The sequence below is a fragment of the Saimiri boliviensis genome, chromosome 4 (assembly GCF_048565385.1).
Source record: "Saimiri boliviensis isolate mSaiBol1 chromosome 4, mSaiBol1.pri, whole genome shotgun sequence".
Lineage (NCBI taxonomy): Eukaryota > Metazoa > Chordata > Mammalia > Primates > Cebidae > Saimiri > Saimiri boliviensis.
The window spans coordinates 69,376,381-69,382,869 of NC_133452.1; the positions used below are offsets into that span (position 1 = coordinate 69,376,381).

At 42.1% G+C, this 6,489-nt stretch overlaps 1 pseudogene; it reads left to right on the forward strand.

The window, feature by feature from the left end:
• Window positions 1-276: 276 nt before the first annotated feature.
• LOC101041699 (28 kDa heat- and acid-stable phosphoprotein pseudogene) lies at window positions 277-3,290 on the forward strand (annotated as a pseudogene).
• The last annotated feature ends 3,199 nt before the right edge of the window (window positions 3,291-6,489 follow it).

A 6,489-nucleotide genomic window follows, 5' to 3' on the forward strand; every position in this document is an offset into this window, starting at 1 on the left:
CCAAGAGGTGGAAATTGCAGTGAGCTGAGACTACACCACTGCACTCCAGCCTGGGAGACAAGAGTGAAACTCCATCTGAAAAAAAAAAAAAAAGAAAGCAAAAGAAAACAAGCCACATGTAGAGAGAGAGAGAGATCCAACTAACAGGCAGCACCAATTGTTAGACATATGAGAGACCAATGTGGGCCACACTGCCCCAAATGTGGCCTGCAGCCATACAAGAGCCCACAGCCAGACTAGCAGAACTGCCAGCTGATCCTGGCACAAATTGCCAGCATGGGCTTACAAGTGTTTATTGATGTAAGACTAAAATTTGGAATGGTATGTTATGAAATATTAGATAATTGATATAATTGCTTTTATTCCAAGACTACCTCAAATATTGCATTTCATATATCAATGGCTTATTTCAAATTTTAGAACTATGTCCTAAATTAGATGGACCCAGAGTTTTCTTTATTGTGATAGATCTTTGTTTAGTTTGACACTACATTTAATTAGACTTATAAAATCAGAGCGATAATATTCAACTTCTTCTATTCTACAAAACTATTTAAGTAGCATAAAATTACTCATTTCCTTTTGTTTTGTTTTTTGTTTGTTTGTATGTTTTCAGATGGAGTTTCACTCTTGTCGCCCAGGCAGGAGTGCTGTGGTGTGATCTCAGCTCACTGCAACCTCCACCTCCCAGGTTTAAGGGATTCTCCTGCCTCAGCCTTCCAGGTAGCTGGGATTACAGATGTCTGCCGCAACACCCAGCTAATTTTTGTATTTTTAGTAGAGACAGGGTTTCACCATGTTGGCCAGGCTGGTCTCAACCTCCTGGCCTCAAGTAATCCACCTACCTTGGCCTCCCGAAGTGCTGTGATTACAGGTGTGAGCCACTGCACCCAGCCAAAATTGCCTATGTCTTAAAGATTTGTTAGAACTTATTCATAAAATTATCTGAGCCTAGTGGCTTCATTCACTGTAAATATTTTACTAACTTTTCAATATATTTTTAATTTATTATTTCCTTGTTAGTCTATTCATTTTATTTTATTTATATATAGTTAAAAATGAGGTTTTCCACTTCTTAACCTATTGAAATACTGTAAATATAGGGATTTTTATTCATTTAGAAAGTTAACAAAGAAAATCTAAAGCCATAACATTTTTCTTGTTACCAATTACCCTAATGCTGACTAAATGCTCACTAAAATAATTTAAGCAACAGGGATATTTAAAATAATTTCATTGATGCTAATCAAAAGGTCTGTTTTATGCCATTTTAAAATACACCAGTAGGTGGAACTCTGACAATAGTTAAATAATCTTTGTTAGTATTTCCTGTCTCTGTTCCCTGCACTATTCTCATTTTGTATGTTGAAAAGAACAAACTACATGTATTCTGAAATCAAAGGGACATTATATAATAATTTAAGGAAGTATTCAGGTAGACAATAAAATGTAGAATTTAGAAAAATACCCAAAAATTTCAACTATATACATAAGAAGAAAATATATCAACAGACTCTATTAATATATTTATATACTTTAAATGGATACAATTTAAGTGTCTAAAAATAAAAAATGATTAAATAAATTACAATATGTTTATATGATATAAAGCATTAAAATGATGTAATTTAATGCTCAGTATAAAAATACAATATAAATTTTATCTACTTTTTATAAAAATTACACACATACACATAACATGGAAAGATAGCAACATATTGATATTGATCATTTCCAGATGGTGATTTTCATTGTCTTTTTGCATATTTTTTTAACTTCCAAATTCTCTTGAAGGAGACTGATTTGCTTTCATAATCAAAAGAAAATTTTTATTTACAATGTGATTGGCATTCTTCTTACAGAGTCATATCTCATTAGTAATACATAAATATCAAATTAATGAATGATATTGGCAATGACCTTCTTAAAATTCTGTCCTGGGATCTGCTTATTCATGGCAACATATAAGTTCAGACTTAAAGGAGGAGAAAATGAGAGATCCAAAGAAGGGTAGAAGGCTGTGGAAAGGGATAAAAAGATGCTTAATCACCCCTCCCTCTTTCCTCCTTTGATATGGTTCACTTGTCCTTTAAAACCAATGAATGGGTTTGTATGTGCCCACAGCCTTAATGATGGGAGGGGATTCTCCCAGGTTCCTCCCTGCAGGTGGGGAGAGAGAAGGCTCTGTGGCCTGAGCACCAGGGCTGCGGCTGGCCCCAGAGCAAGAGTGAGAGGGGATCCCAGAAACTTCAAATTACAGAATCTGCCTGGGAACCACCACAGCCCTTCAGCAGCTGGTTGAGCTTCACTGAAAAGATCAAGATTATTGAGGATATTTATATCACTTCGATGGATACTTCTGTTAAAAAGACATATTATGTACAAGGGCTTGGTCAGACATCATTGCATTTTTGTTTTGTGTAGGACTTTATCCTTTGCCACTTTGAGGAAGGTACTCTGGATTCTCTTGAGAGCAGGTGCTCTGGGCCCTGCTCCCTGGGCTGACGGGAGTGAAATGAGGCACCGCAGGACAGCACGCTAGTTCCCATAGGAGATAGGAAATAAAATACTGAGAGGAGTTCGAGGCGCTGCCGCCGCAGCCGCCGGAGCCGCGTTGCCTAAAGGAGGGAGAAAGGGAGGCCATAAAGGCCGGGCGAGGCAGTATACGAGCCCTGAGGAGATCGACGCACAGCTCCAGGCTGAGAAGCAGAAGGCCAGGGAAGAAGAGGAGCAAAAAGAAGGTGGAGATGGGGCTGCAGGTGACCCCAAAAAGGAGAAGAAATCTCTAGACTCAGATGATAGTGAGGATGAAGAAGATGACTACCAGCAAAAGCACAAAGGCGTTGAAGGGCTCATTGACATCGAGAACCCCAACCGGGTGGCACAGACAACCAAAAAGTTCACACAACTGGATCTGGACGGGCCAAAGGAGCTTTCGAGGAGAGAACGAGAAGAGATTGAGAAGCAGAAGGTAAAAGAGCGTTACATGAAAATGCACTTGGCTGGGAAGACAGAGCAAGCCAAGGCAGACCTGGCCCGCCTGGCCATCATCTGGAAACAGCAGAAGGAAGCTGCCAGGAAGAAGGAGGAGGAAAGGAAAGCAAAAGATGATGCCACATTGTCAGGAAAAAGAATGCAGTCACTCTCCCTGAATCAGTAAATGCGAGATGCCGGGGACCTGGGCCACGCTTCCAGGACCTCTACTGCGTCTCACCTACCCTGTGCCCTGGCGCCACTGCAACAACCCCTCACGGCCAGGAGTCCCCCACGGCCTGGGGCCTCCTCTGCATCTTGGCACAGCAATTGTTTGGGGAGATGGGGGTGCTGAGGGAGGAGCAAGCTGCTATCTTTGAGACAGAAAGATGCAGGACAGCATTTCGTATGTAACCGTTTGAATGTTTTCACTGTTTTTAGAATTCAGAGCCCTTGCTGGGGGGTGCCTGGGAGATGGGGTATGAAGAGCTTTCCTTTGTCTGGTAGATAGCACGGAAGTGGGTGGTCGTGCCAGGAGGCAGCTGCTGATGGGTTTGCTACAACCAGCCCGGACTGTGTTGCCTGGGTGCTCGTTCAAAGAGGGGCTGTCATCTGGGAGCCTGTGCCCCTGGGTCCTTAAGGGTCATGGCTTGTCTGTCCTGTCTGCCCTTCCCACCCAGTTCCTACCCACCTGGCCAGGGCCAGTGCCCATTTTTAACCCACCCATTGATCATTTCAAGAAACCTGTTTACTGTGCAGCACCCAGGCAAAACACGCTCCACAAATTCAACTTGTTTATTTGGCAGATTAAACTTGACATTATTGTAAAAAATATATATATATACTGAGAGGAAAGAATCCTACTCCACACAACTCCAGTGGGAAGGCAGACAGGGCAAGAGCATGGGCAAAAGCATACTGTCTTTTGTTTTATATTTTAGTCACTTTTTTGGCAGTATAATTTGCACAGAATAAAATTCACCAATTTTAAGGGTACATTTGATGAGTTTTGACCATTTCCATCATTTCTGAAGGGTACCACTTCAGAAATGCCCCCTCATGCCACTTTGCAGTCACTCTCCCTCGTGTTTTACATTTCAGATGGGCATAATGATGACACATCCCCAAAATAAAACTATGACTTGTGGTTGGCAAGAACAAAGGTAGTCATGGGAGTGATATGACACATGAACTTGAGACTGTCCCCAAAACCTGGGCCATCAGGATATTATACATATAAAGATTAGGTGGTTTTAAGTCTGGAAAAGCAGAGAAATAGAGGCAATAGGAGAAAGTGAATCCTACCCTGGATCTGCATGTTTATAGTTATAAAGCCCATTAACAAGCATATCCCAGGGCAGGATTTTAAGAAGGTTGCAAAGGAGATGGGAACGTAAGGAAAAGTGAATAAAAAAGGAGGCTGGAGAGAGTGGTGGCAGGAGTAGGAATAGAATAGACCAGAACTGACTACCTACTTTTAATTTTTTGTTTCTACCTTTTCTGAAATAATCCAGATAGTGAGATTGGTATGGGGAAGACATTGAAAATAGAGTTAAAAAAAAAAAAAAAGTACTAGGCTGGGCACAGTGACTCACATCTGTAATCCCAGAATGTTAGGAGATGAAGGCAGGAGGATCTCTTGAAAATAGGAGTTCAAGGATGCAGTGAACTATGGTCATGCCACTGCAATCCAGGGCAATAGAGCAAGACCTTATCTCTACTTCGAGAGTTTAAAAACTAGAATAATTGAGTTAAGAAGGAGAAGACATGAAGGGGGAAAATCCAGTATTTCTTGGTTGTTCTCATTAAGATCCTGAGCTAGTCTATTTCCCATGCACATTGAGAAAGGTGATGTTTTGAAATATTCAGTTTTTGCTTTGAAGCCCCTTTCCGAGTGGTTCTCATTTATTGTGTGCATGTGTGGCAAACTTTCAAATACCAGGATTTTAATCAGCACACTGGAAAGGATGAATCTCTTCCCACTGTGTGCACCACAGGCTCAGGCTACTCACAGCACACAGACAAATGTTTTCGTGTGAAAGTCTGCTGCCTGACCTCACTCGGACTACAGGACTACATCCTCCAGAGGAAAGGACTCCATGTCAGCACACCTTCTTTCTTTGGCACCGTGAATTAAACCATGCCTCCTACCTCTCACTCAGAGCAAACTGCAGCCTGCTCCACTCTCTCAGCTCTTCATCTGACAGACATCATCATAAACATATCAGCTCCAGTTACAGCAAAACCAACTCTACAAACTGACCAACCAACATCGGTTTGCTTCCCTATACAGGGCCTCCAGTACAAAAGTGCCTTTTGGTATCCTGAATGACTCCTCCCTTCTTGTTATGCTATTCTCCCCACGTTTGCCATCTTGCTTCTCTTGCTTTAGCACCCTCATGGAATTTTTTTTTCTTACTTTTTTTTTTTTTTTTTTTTTGAGACAGTCTTGCTCTGTCACCCAGGCTAGAAGACAGTGATACGATCTCAGCTCACTGCAAACTCTGCCTCCCAGGTTCAAGTGATTCTCCTGTCTTAGCCTCCCGAGTAGCTAGGACTACAGGTGCCTGCCACCACACCAGGCTAAATTTTGTATTTTTAGTGGAGATGGGGTTTTACCATGTTGGCCAGGCTGGTCTCAAACTCCTGGCCTCAAATCATCTGCCCGCCTCGGCCTCCCAAAGTGCTGGGATTATAGGCATGAGCAACTGTTCCCGGCTGAGTATCTAAGCTGCACAAAGTTCCCCAATACAGTGTTCTACCACCAATGCTTTTCTCTTCCTGGACACTTCTCTATGCCCTGGACTTTCCTAACTCCCATCATCAGTTTGATTCATATCCCATTCCGGGACCCACTCATGCTGGAAAAGTGGGCAGTAAATGGTAAGGTATTCCTGGAGTTGTATATTTTCCTACATGGTAACAGTTTGCATTTTAACAGGAACTCTTTAGAGTGCCTGAAAGTCTCATAAAGCAGTGGATCCTAACCAGGGGGAATTTGCTCCTAGGAGACATTTCACAACATCTGGAGACATTTCTGGTTGGCCACTAGAGGATGGGGAAATGCTACTGGCATCTAGTGGGTAGAAACCAAGAATGCTGCTAAACATCCTAGAATGCACAGAATAGTCCCCCACAACAAAGAATTATCTTATCTAGCCCAGATTGTCAGTAGTGGCGAGGCTGAGAAACTCTGACTTAAGGAAATGGCTCAGAGAATGAAGATAAAAGACTCTGTGGAAGGCTGGTAAAAGGAACTATTTTGAGGCAGTTGAGGTTTATGACATTCTTCAGTGCATACTTATTTAGGACTATATTAACTTCCGGCAACAATGGCACAGTCTAAAATCTGTCACTGTTACTTTTCAATATGAAGAAAATCGCCTTTGAATTACCTCATAGCCCCACACTCTCATTGAACACAAGAGTCATCCCAGCCATTGACAATACCACAGCATGGCTGCTTCTCAAATGTTTTTTCTCAGAAACAGAGTGACATGAGCCTTTTGCAGCACC